Source organism: Podarcis tiliguerta (genome assembly GCF_965153285.1).
Source record: "Podarcis tiliguerta genome assembly, chromosome: 4".
Lineage (NCBI taxonomy): Eukaryota > Metazoa > Chordata > Lepidosauria > Squamata > Lacertidae > Podarcis > Podarcis tiliguerta.
The window spans coordinates 43,965,789-43,978,562 of NC_139537.1; the positions used below are offsets into that span (position 1 = coordinate 43,965,789).

The 12,774-nt window shown below is 39.6% G+C and overlaps 1 protein-coding gene and 1 pseudogene across 3 annotated transcripts in view; both read left to right on the plus strand.

Moving 5' to 3' along the window:
- The window catches only part of LOC310677010 (uncharacterized protein), a 169,169-nt gene that overhangs the window by 97,994 nt on the left and 58,401 nt on the right, over positions 1-12,774 (plus strand). Inside the window, exons 1-2 of one of the 2 annotated variants that reach the window (XR_014510828.1) lie at positions 291-877; positions 9,325-9,446. The exons of the other annotated variant lie outside the window; for it this stretch is intronic. The gene's annotated coding sequence lies outside the window, so the exon portion shown is untranslated. Of the gene's footprint in view, positions 1-290; positions 878-9,324; positions 9,447-12,774 lie in introns of those variants that run through there. 2 annotated transcript variants of the gene reach the window in all.
- Positions 10,967-12,354, plus strand: LOC310676575 (histone chaperone asf1b-B-like; annotated as a pseudogene). The gene has a single exon. The product of its transcript is annotated as a histone chaperone asf1b-B-like (transcript).

Consider the following 12,774-nt stretch of genomic DNA (forward strand, 5'->3'; position numbering starts at 1 on the left):
ACGTGGCCAGCGTGACGAAGCTGCTCTGGTGAGCCAGCACCAGCGCAGCACACGGAAACGCCGTTTACCTTCCCGCTATAAAGCGGTACCTATTTATCTACTTGCACTTAGGGGTGCTTTCGAACTGCTAGGTGGGCAGGAGCTGGGACCGAAGGACGGGAGCTCACGCCGCCGTGGGGATTCGAACCGCCGACCATATGATCTGCAAGTCCTAGGCACTGAGGTTTTACCCACAGCGCCACCCGCGTCCCACAATCCAAAGCTAGATCCAAAGCTGTGACTAATGGAGAAGCAGTATCTTTGGGAGTGTTACTGCTATGAGCCCCTCCATCCTATGCTTGGGTTGTATATTTGTGTAAATAAAACCATATATCCTAAAAACAGCACAGCCTCTGCTGACCTTAATCCTGTGGAAACTAAACCCTGGGTAAGTGCTGGAAGCCCTGTAGTGTCTCCCTGCTTGGAGAGTGGGATGGTATGTAACAGTATTATACCATGTAGATGCCTGCAGGAGCCAGACATCTTCAACTTAGCTAAATCCCTTTTTGTTGCCTCTTCTTTCCTGTCACCATGCCCTTTAACCATGTTTTCTGTTTTCTTCATGTTAATCAAGACCCTTGCAAGAAGGACAAGCCAGTGTTTTTCCCAACAGGAAACTCGGTATGAGGGTTCTAAGGAGTAGAAACTGGACTTTGGTTCAGGGGCTCCTTACAAGGGCTTGTTTGTTTTGGTTACAGGACTCTTTCAGAAAAATAGAAGAAACTTGCAAGTTTTCTCAGTTTCTCCAATTTAGCCAATTTGCTACATGGAGCCCTGAAGTCATGTCATGGTGAAATTAAGGAAATATTTTTGCTTTACTCTGTCTTTCTCTGGACAGGTAATTATTAGCATATCACATCTCCCTCCTGTCTCTGCATTTCTCACTTCCCTAACCTCACTGTCTTCCAAGTTCAGTCATTTTCATTTGAGCTCCCCACCCCTGCCAGTACATTTAAGCTTCCACTATAATTCTACAGGTTCTGTAGCACCCGCACCCACTCCACATAAGGCAATATCTCTGCCTCTGTCTCTATGTCCATGATAGGAACTGTTTAAGCTTATGGTCAAAGCAACATGAGTTGAGTACCCTGTGTAACTTGTAACAACCAACTGCCTTGCTGGGTTCCTTTTTACTATTATATTGGCACTATTATATATTACTATTATAAGCTGCTGACCCATTTTACCTACCGCCCAACAGTTTGTTTAAATATACATTTCATTTATATTCCTTTTGACATTTGTTGGTTCTTGTTAATTCCCCCAAGTAAGCATGACAGTATTGACATTTCTAAATTTGTAGTTGGAACCATTGTGGCAAGCCATCCCTAGAATAAAGATTCCTAGTGCCGTATTTCCAAGAATGCATGCATATGCGTGAACATGTTTTCACCATATATATGAGGATAGACACATGATCAGATCTGTTAACATTGTAGTTTTGGTGAGAATTTTGTTAAAGATCTGAAGCAGCCTCACTCTCAGAAATAAAATACCTACACAGCCTAGAAAGAGGCATAACCATTAAACCTGTTTCCGTCTGTACAGTTGATTTTCCTCAAGTGTCTGGAATGCTCTTGCCAATGCTACATGTTCAGCTGTTCAGTTTAAAGTGTAATTTATTGATATATTCTACAATATGTGGGAACTATTTCAACGAAAGCAGTAAATTGTAGATTGAACTGGTCTGTTGTACTGCTGCTTTTAAGGGTTTCAGTATATCATATCTTCATGCATAATCTTTAAAGTTCAGTTTATGAAACGAATAGCTTACTGACCTGTTCGCCCCAGCTGTAGAAAAGTACAAGTATTGCCGTATGATGGTAGTATGAAAGCAGGATGTATTAGCCCAAAACATTCTTTTGAGCTGCCGTGCTGACAATATTAGTATAAAGTTTTATCAAAACAGATGCCAAATGTTTTTATTGTGGCCAGAAATTACCTCATTCTTCTGATGAACTGTTTTGCTTTCTAATTAAAAAGTAAATTAGGCTGAAAATAGAGAGTGCTGCAAAGTCTGTTTATGCAGCTTGATAATATTTTTAATCTTAATAGAACTGAAAGAATAAAATGATTGTGATTATTGCCTTGTGTGTGAAACTGATCTTCTGAGAATAAAGGTTTTTATGGCAGTTTAAAATATCTCTTTGCCTGACAAAGGGAAATAATTATCTGGTAGTCTGAAAAGCACAGATTGCACATATTACATAGGTGCTGATGATGGAGGTCTAAATCTTGCTGTGGCCAACACATGGCGTAATGATACTTAAGCTAAGCAAAGGGCAGTAAGTATCCTTTTCTTCCCTGATAGCAGCTATATGTGCACATTTAGCCAAGAATACATATGAAATTCAGTAATCTCTGAATACTTTTGTGGTTTAATGAGTTAAAGCTTATAGACATAGATGACTAAAGTTATAGTGCACCGATATCCCTTAGATCAAAGGTTAATGGATATTTGGCTTTTCCACCAGCTTAGTGAACTAGCCAACACAATTTTTAAAAATTATTTCAGCCCTAGCACTGTTTTCCTATTTCTTTGTTCTGTGTCATTCTCTGTGCAAGGACTAAAAAGGAACGAAATTGATGCAGAAATTGCTGTTACGAAGCTAACTCAGGGTATAAAAGAAATGGTATGACAATTAGTATTTCATTGGTACAGAGTAAGAATTTTTGAAACACTTGGGCATTTCTGTGAAAGTTCCTACTGCCTTAATTAAAGACACCATCTCATAAAGAAGATACAAAGCTATTACACATGTCTGAAATTGTATGACCATGGTAAACTGAGCAACTGATCTTTTGGAGTTAATGCATTCTTAGTAATGATAATTTAGTTTTTGGCTATACAACATGTGGGTGATCCTATAGAAATGGAATAGGTCTGAAAAACATGGAATAATTGACTGCAGATGGGTCTACATTTCCTTTGTTCTTTATTATTTGCTCAGCATAAACACTGACAGATGTGATGGAGCTAAAATGACCCCACTGAAAAAAGAGGGGAACAATCTGTTGCTTGGAACCAATGCACAGAGTTATTTGTTTGAATGCTAATGTTAATCCTTTCGCTTCCTTCCTTCTTATACCTATCCAGCACCTACCCCCTGTTTCAGTTCAGCATAGCATATCTGTTCCCTAGAGAAAGGGCACAAATCAGATCTTCTAGCATTCTGGCACACAAACTCTGTACAACTTGACATCTTGTGTAAGTCAACTGCCTTGCTTGGATTACTTTGCCTTGGGTAAGGCTCCAAAAAAAGAATAGATGTCCCCAAATGTAAAGCCAAAGAATTTCCAGCTACATTTTAAACATGTCTGTGTTTTAAAGAAAGACTTTAGCTAAATATTGGGACTCTGCAATCTCTCTTTTTTGGATCTCTGATAGATCTGGACTTGACCTACTTTAGATTCAGATATGTAGTTTTACTGCTCACGGCATTCTGAAGCCCATCTTTTTGTTTTGCCCAAACAGAAAGTTACTTTTTCTTATCCCATTAGGCTCATGAGATGTAAACAGGGTAAAACACAGTTCACAATAGCTTGCTGAGTTGTGTATCCATGTTTTAATAAGGAGAGATTAGAAGTCAAAGAAAGTACAGATGTTTTCTACCATAAAATCTTTCCAGAGAAATTGAAAAAGTATGGGAATGTATATATGACCAGTGATTACCATCAGCTGAAGAGGAATATGCTGACAATTCGCTTTAATATTTTGTGCCGGCAGTCACTAAAGGATGCTTGTTGACAGAGATCAGTATTCTGCTGCCATTTTCTGTGTCCCCTTATGAATACCTTGGCTCAAAAGGCTACATTTTGTCTGGGAAAGTGAGCTAGTAAGGATCTAGCAAACCAGAACAAAGTGTACTTGAATGTTTCGTTCAGAAACCCTCTATTTAAAAGGAAAAGAGAATATCCAGATACTCTATACAAGGAATGAGGAACCTATGGCCCTTCAGATATTTGTTGGCATAGAACGTCCATCATAAGTAAAGCTCTACGGAATCAGAAGAATGATCCATCTAGTCCAGTGTCCTGTTCTCACAGCAACCAACCAGATGCTGATGGGACCTCACAAGAAGTAAATGAACACAGCAGCACTATCCACTTGTTCTCCCTGGCAACTGGTACACAGTCATGCAGCCTCTGGTTCTGGAGGCAGTAGTTTTTGATAGCTGTATCTTCCATGAGTGTCTCTAACCCCCTGGTTAAGGTCATCCATGTGAAAAAAGTCCTGCGCACATAGCATATGTACACCTTCTAGATTGATTGATTGATTGATTGATTGATTGATTGATTGAATGAATGAATGAACGAACGAACTAGGGAACAGAGATATGTGCAATCCCACTCTTGGTTTCCAAACATTCAGTGTGTGAAGATCATGGAGGTGTGCTTAAAAAAAGGATCACAGAAACTCATTCTTGTTCGATCTAGCTAAAGGCCAAGTGGAGCCTCCATAGACAAAAGTAGAATATCTGAATTCAGAGGCAGAGAGGGGCAGAGAGCAGCAGGTGATGTCACCTATTTATTTGCCTTGCTCATGAGCTTCTAGAAGCTGACTTCCTTGGAAAAAGAATTATGAACTAGGTCAGTCTTCCTCTTGTGCAGGAAATAAATGTTTTGTAACTCAATGAAAGACAGAGACAACACAGGATTTTCCACATTCTCTTAAGGATACTGAAATATTCCATTAAACAGATGTGATAGAAAGTTAGAATATTTTATGTTTCTTGTTTAGTGCTTTGATTTATTTTATAGCATGATGAATTAACTGTGGAAATGCGATGTTATAGGAACAGTGGAAGTAGCCGATAAATAGGGAAGCAAATTAAGACGTTTATACACAAATAATCTTATTAGGTTTAGGGCAGAGCTACTGACTTTGGGATAAATTTGCATTTTATTTGGGAATTGTCTTGCTCACTAACAGACATTGTAATTCTCATTCAAAGAAAGGGAGTTCTTAAATCATCAGAATATCTGTTCTGTAGTTTATAGGTGTCTTTCTCAGGATACACACATGGTAATTTATTGGTACATAAAGTAACCCCTATGTTCAACAAGTTTTGATGCAAATAAATGCAGTTTTATTTGAATTGTTAGAAGATAATGGCCTCCCGTCCCCCCCTCACACCCACACTCACACCCAAACTGCCCATATATTGGCTTAAGAGTGGCTGGGAAGCCCAGCCAGATGGGCGGGGTATAAATAATAATAATAATAATAATAATAATAATAATAATAATAATTATTTATTAAAGTAAGAAGGCAATGAATGATACCAAATCAGACAATCATCAGACCTTGTGCCCTGATCTGGGATGGTGTCAGGTAAAGGGCCAGGAGGTTTCCCTCATACCTTCACCATCTTAGGCTGCCTGCAGTTTCCTAGCTTGATTTCACTCTCAGATCTTTGATATGTTAATAAAATTGTGCTAGTTAACCCCAGTTCTGTCTCACATAAACGTTCCAGATGAGGGATTTTAGTTGGAGGGGAGGAAATGTTAGTACCCATGGCATACCTGTCTCTCTGCCGCCACCCCTCGCTCCACAGCTAATACCAATGTTGGGGACAGAGAGATTTAAGTTGGAGAAATGGGACTGAGGGGTGGAGTGGAAGGCTTAAACTTCATTATTCAAATCATGTGCAACCAAGCAAGTTAATTAGGAAAAACAGTTCAAGTGAACTGCACACTGTTAATTCAAAAACATTTACAAGTCTTCTTAATTATGTAAGTAAGCACCAGATCTAAAATGAGAGGTAGGGGGAGGCTCCTTTTACTGAAAGTGAAAGCATTGGAAAATCCAATCACAGGTCTTTCTCATCACTTGCAGTTGGGGATTTCATTTGCAAATTAACTATGCACCACAGTTCATACCCTGGTTTCTTTGGATCGTGCTGAAGCATCCTACCACAAGGTATAAGGTGCACAGATTTTGTCCTTTGTCACACTATTACAGTAGCAGAAAGAGTAGGCACATTGTCAACTGCTTTGGCATGCTCATCTAATGTCTTCAATGTAGCACTCTTATGAGAAATGGCTGGGGCATAATATACTGCCACCACCATATTAAAATAATACTCCTTGTGAAAGACTGAAGAAACAGTACTAAGGAGAACCTTTCCTGTAGGGACAAAGTTTCTCTTTTTTGCCCTTGAAGAAAAAAAATCAGAAATTTCTATTGTTTATACCACATTTCATCTCAATATCTACAACCTGTGATTTCCCTGTAGAAGCAAGGTGGTTGTGTGTCAGAGATTGTCCATGAGACATGTACCTTTTGCTTTTTGGTAGGCAGTTGCTTGTTTTCAGTCTCCAGTGTGGCAGGGTATCCCCCCCCCCCTCGCTTCAGACATTTAATTGTGATGACTGAGGCATACTAAGAATTCAGCAAAAGGGTTGAGAAGTCAAACCTATTGCTCCCCGTATAAACTATTAGCTATAAAAGCAAGCATATGTCATTAGGCATCCATTGCAAGGTAGTCGAAGAAAGGAGAAAGGACAGAAGGTTTAGCCTTTTGGCTAAAAGGCAACGAGCCAAAAAGGAGAAATGTATTGATGGTATTGAATAAAAGGAACAGAAAACACCGGAAAGAAAAATGGTCTCTCTGTTGAATTTCCATTCTCTGAGCTGACATAATGCCTGAATGCATAATGCATGAGTAATGAGTTCTGTAGTGGTGCAGCAAGACGATATTTGCATTGCATGCTCCATCCTACCTGGGCCTGATCCAAACTCAAATAAAAGAATAGAGAGACATTCCATACAATGATTCAGGAGGCTGTGGTGTTTCAACATTTAATGCTGGCTGCTTTAGGTAGTAGAGATATTGGACTGATGTAATAATTGAGGTAGCATGCACCAACTGTATATATGGAAAAGGCTATTCAGCACAAGGAGAAACTGAATGAACACAATCAGCGGGGGGGGGGGGGGGAGTTAGGAGTAGCAGAAACTGCCCTATCCCACCATGCTGCATTTGGGGGACTGCAATCATTCCACTAGGCTAAAACTACAGAGTGGCTTGCAGAAGCCAGGGTTGTCAGAATATATTTCAGAAAGAACAGAAGCAAAATATATAGATTTCTAAATTACTTTGTATGTATGTATGTAAAAAATGATGTTGAGTAGATTTTAGATATTTTATTTCACTGTCAATTTCGTCCTACATAGCTTAGGCTCTAGATATCTAAAATCCAAATTGCTTCCCTTGCAAAAGGCTAATGATTTGCTGCTAAAATCTAGAATCTGAAATAATTTTCTTCTAAAAGATGCTGGCTGTTAAATATATTTCCAGTCCTGAGGCTGCATTATTGCTCATACTGTATGTTAATTTATGTAAACACCACTGTTGAAAAACTAGGAGGTTGAGCTAACCCAGCACATAACTAGTTGTTAGAATTTAAGTTGGTCCAGGTAGTCGTGATCTCAATCTGTCTGAAAAGGTGAAGTCAAGTTCTGTTCTTTCTTACTTGAATTCCTTATGCCAATAAGCCTTTGCCATTCTCTGGAAAGGAGCTGTTATTTTTATTCACCTCTACCTACATAGCAGGGAGAACCAAATGAAACATGTCCCAGGAGTGTTGAATCCCAACTGTATAAACATGGCACATATCAGTGAGTCATTATAATTAATCTAAATGGGCTCTGATGTGACCTAGCCTATTTCCTTTCCCGCAGATAGAAATGAAACAAACCAAAAAACCCCAAATAAAATCCCAAGGCCACATTATGATTTCATATCAGAATGTTAATGCTGTGACATGAATACTGAACTGAAACAAGGCAATGAGTAATTTTAATCAGGAAATATAATCCAAGTATTCAAAGGACTAGATTGTATTCATAACCAGTTACTGCTTAACAGTAATGGGAAGAATCTAGTGGGAATCAGTGATGTGGAGAAAGGAAAATACTAATTTTTCTTCAATGAACATTTGTTGGAATGATGATTACCAATTCTAATGACTTGTTTGTAAATAGGCAAAAAGCTTTCATTCTAATAATGTACTTGCCTGGTGAACAACATAATGGGGTCGTCCCTTTTGTTGTGATCTGGTCCCTCAGCTTTTGCTAGAACACTGCAGTGATTATCATAATGTGTTTTTAGTGAACTCTGTCAGCAGAGCAAGGTATGGCTCATCAGACACTCATTGGGGATAAATGTTAGATTTAATATTCTTATCAGGCTGTTCGAGCTTAGCAGTCACTGAGCCTTTCCCCACTCATATCAAAGTTGCTCACACTCCTACTGGCTTCAGTGGCTTATGGAAAAAAAATTATTCTGTTGCTCCGTGTCTGACTGCACTTGAAAAGGATTCGAGCCAGAACAACAGAAAATGACAGGGACTAAATGTCCCCATGGTAATCAGGGCACATTTATCAGGTGAGTTTCACCAACTAATTCAAATTAATCCCATTTTTTTCACTTGTCTTATTGTATTTTGAGTAATTTGAATATCTTAGATATCCCTAGTATCACCTTTAATGCATTGGCAATCTGTGCTGCATTAGAGAAAACTTTCAAAAGCACTTGTAGTTTTTAACATTCAAATTTAACACTGCTGTACCATCCTTTAGTTCAGCAATCTGCACACAGATTACATTAATGCTATTTCATTTTCCAAATAAATGTATTTATCTTAGTGTTTTTATACTGTAAACTGCCCTGTGATCCCTGGATAAAGGGTGGCATATAAATTTAATAAACAAATAAAATAAATAAATGGAATGATTATGAAATGTAATGTTACAAAAAATGTAATTGGATGTCATGTGAAGCCTGTGAAACAATGCAAATGGAAAAACTGTACTGGCTACAATCTACATTAGTTTAAGATTCCTATGTGTTTTATCGACAACATTTATATGTGGCACAAAAGCTCCAAAGTTTTGTTCAAACCTCCAGGGTGAAAACACACTTAAAGGTTCTGGGGAAAGCATGATGCTGACAAAGTCTCTGACTTTTGTAGCATATGATATGTTATGCCTCACACTTTGGGGGGTGAATGAATACTTTTAACTGTATTCAGAAAGGAGCAGTAAATCAGAAATGTTCAGAAGGAACCAGGCTGGATACAGACTAGGTCATACTCTTTAGAACTAATGTGTACTCAAAGCATGACTATGTTTATTAATTTATTTTCTTTAATGAGAATATAAAATGTTCCATTTTGTGTTGACAAGAGACTTTCAATTTAATATACAGTGTAAAAAAGAAAATTGAGGATTTAAAAAATCTCCCTGGTACTGAAGGTCTAGCATATCTCTTCTCCCAGCCACTGAGGAACTGGACTGAAGAGGAAGGACTTAGCATAGTCAACATCAGGTGGACCAACTCTAGCTTTTGCTACAATACAGAAGAATGCTCTGGGGTATAAAAGAAAGGATCACCATCCACGTATGTCCTCAGCACTAAGACTGGGCAGGGTTGAAGATATATGAAAGATGGGACCATTGCTTATATATTTGTGCATCCAGACCCTGCAGATTTACAAAATATCTTCTCCAAATATTCTCTGGTTTCTGAACAGAAAGCTCTTAGGGTTTGATTCCAGAAGTTATGATATTTCTCAAAGAAATAAATAACTACATCCTCTAAAGGATTTCCAAAGGATTTGCAGGACTCTAGGATTTGATGAAATATATCCTAAGGAATGTTTGAAAATACTGGACTAGCACCTTGGGGCAAGAGGCCTACAAAGCCATACAATTCCTTAAAATAAAATAACATTGATGTTTATTTTAAATACATCTAATCTATTTTTCCTAAGTCTCTAAATTGTGGGTTTGACTACAAATGAGCATTGTTTTGCATTAGATGTAAACCTTTATCCCGATTTCACAATGTACATAAGCTTTGGGATCTGTTTTCTAAATGTAGGGCCTGAATACATTTCTCTACTGTTTCTAAAAAAATTACCGGTATATATGGCTCATAGTATGAAGATGTTACAATTTTTAATAGTTAATGCTTCCTCAACATTAGGAACAGACAAATCTGTCAATATCAGTTGAACATTTTTCCAATTAAGTTAGATTTATCATTTTCGTGCATCAGATTGCTTTTATTTTTAAAGTCCTCAAATTAATTTTTCAGCATTTTACTGTGGATTTCTCCAAATATCCACAATTTTGCAAGCATATTTTCCTAACAGAAGAAGTTGTCTCATATCAAATCAGGCCATTGGTCGATCTGGTTCAGTATTGATCAGCAGCAACTCTCCAAGCTTTCAGGTAGGAGTGATTTCTAGAGATGCTGGGAACTGAACCTGGGACCTTCTGATTGTGGTTGGTGCTCTGTTACCGAGCTATGTTCCTTTGTAATATACTGCAGTTTTGTATATTAGGGCCAATGCTATTTTTCTAGAAAAAGAGGTGCCGGAACTCGCCATGAACCCTCCCTTGTTCTCTTATAATGGCAGTGGTGCCCATCTGAGAGGTGCCAGAACTGAGTCCCGGCAAGTTCCTGCTGGGAAAAAAGCCCTGATTGGGGCCTTTCTGCACTTACCACTTACAGTGGTGTAGTTGCTGTTTGATCCAACATTTTAAAGCGTAGGTTGGTAGCTGATTGTTTGCACTTTTGGTCACATGTCACTGTCATTAGAATGTGCAGAGTTTTTCTTTCCACACTAATGGCGGGTTGTGCCCAAATTGAGAAAAGTCCTGTGGCTGTAGTCTCACCCATCACCCTCCTGCTTCTCCAGCCAGTAAGCCAGTAAATGTTATGAGTTACATACCCTCCAACATCTCTCCAATGAAAACAGGGACGTCACATTCCATAATGATAATTTTACTGTTTATACACTTTGGGCAGCTTCCAACATATATAAAAACATAATTAAACATTTTAAAAACCTTCCCTATGGAGGGAGAAGGAAGCAGGCAGTCGGGTGGGGGGGGGGGGAGAAGAGATCTGTCATGGCGCAGGTGTCTGTCCTGGGAGTTTCGTTGCTGGAGAACCTGGCCACCCGCTCTGCTTCCAGATGCAATTTTAGTGCGGGGACGCGTTGCCTCACAATTTGGAGTGGAAGATCATCTATGTGGGCTCTGCAGAGAGTGAGGAATATGACCAAGTTCTTGACTCAGTGCTGGTGGGACCTGTTCCAGCTGGGAAGCATATGTTTGTGTTTGAAGCCAATGCCCCCAACCCTGATCTAATCCCTGAAAGTGATGCTGTGGGAGTTACAGCAATACTTATTACTTGTACCTTTCTGGGCCAAGAATTCATCTGCATTGGATACTGTGTCAACAATGAATATATGGATCCTGAGCTAAGAGAAAACCCACCCTCAAGCCAGACTTCTCCCAGCTACAGAGGAATATCCTGGCATCCAACCTCAGAGTCACCCATTTCCACATCAATTGGGATGGTCCTAGAGACCAGATGGACAATAATGAAAATGCAGACCCAGAACCTGATAGCTTCCTGCCTCCTAGCTGTGCCTACATCAAAGGCTTGGTCCATTCCATGGGTCTGCAACCAAAGAATTCCATGGACTGTATGTGATCCAAGCACAATAATGTTGAGGACCCTGCACAGTGAAGAGCAGCTGACAAGTTTTTGTGGGTGATGTAGGAGGGATTTGGGATAAGGAAGCAACTGATATGTCTATGGAGATTGACAATTCAGAGTCCTTTTCGTGTTGGGGCTTGTAACTGATCTACAGCTCTGTTTTGTCATAGTATTTCTTCATTGCTCCTTGGATCCTCTGACCCTTGTCAGGAACCTAGTCTAGCTGCATAAAGAAGAACCCTGTGTTTCCCTCCTTTGTTCCAGGTCTCCAGAAGGCTTAGCAATGGGAGCTTCCATGTTATTTTGAGCACCCATTTCCTGGGAATCTAGCATAGTGGGTGCCTTCTTTTCAGGACAGTTTTCTGTTGCAACACAGCTAAGTCTTGATGAGTTGCTGCTGGCAGAATAGCTAGCAATTGGAGTCAGGTCTTGATGCCTCTCAGGAGTTGATAAGCCTGTCCCAATTTTACAATCTGTGCATAGTAAAAGGTAATGGATGGTGAGATTTAAGCTGTACAATTCATCTATTTGCACAAGAGTCCCAGCACTGCTTTTGAGAGCTCCCTCTTTTAGCTTGCACCAGTTGCCCTTCTTTCTACCACTGACCCAAAATCTGCCCAAGGCCACAGTGAGCAGGAACTGCATCAACTCCTTTAGACAGTGGCTAAGTTTACAAATCCCTCCACAGAGGAAACATGCCTTTCTTCAAAAGGCCTGCACTTGGGGTTTTTTTCTGGCCTGCCTCACACCCTTCTTTTCTGTTGTTACCTGCCCTGATACTTGATCTCTCTATTTCTCTCCTTGGTATTTTAGAGATGAACACACCCTCGGCCAATAAAGCGAGATGAGCGCCGCAACCCCAGAGTTGTCCGCGACTGGCCCTAATGGTCAGGGGTCCCTTTACCCTTTACCTTTACACAGGAATAGCCTTTTTACAACTTTTTTATTTAATGCACAGTATTCTGGGATTTTAATCTTGTGGGAGTATTGGATATTAGAAGAGGAACCCATTGTCTGCCTGGGCTCTGGTGGACCTGGTTATTGTGATGAAAGTTTGTCTATAGCTAATAATTGTCTCATGAGCAGTACTTTGACTCAGTACCCTTATTTTTTTCTGCCACATTTCTCCTCTGAATTGAGCTTGCAAACAGAAAGCTCACACTGGCCACAGGGAAGTGGCATGAAAAAGGGGCCTCTCATTCCATGCTCATCA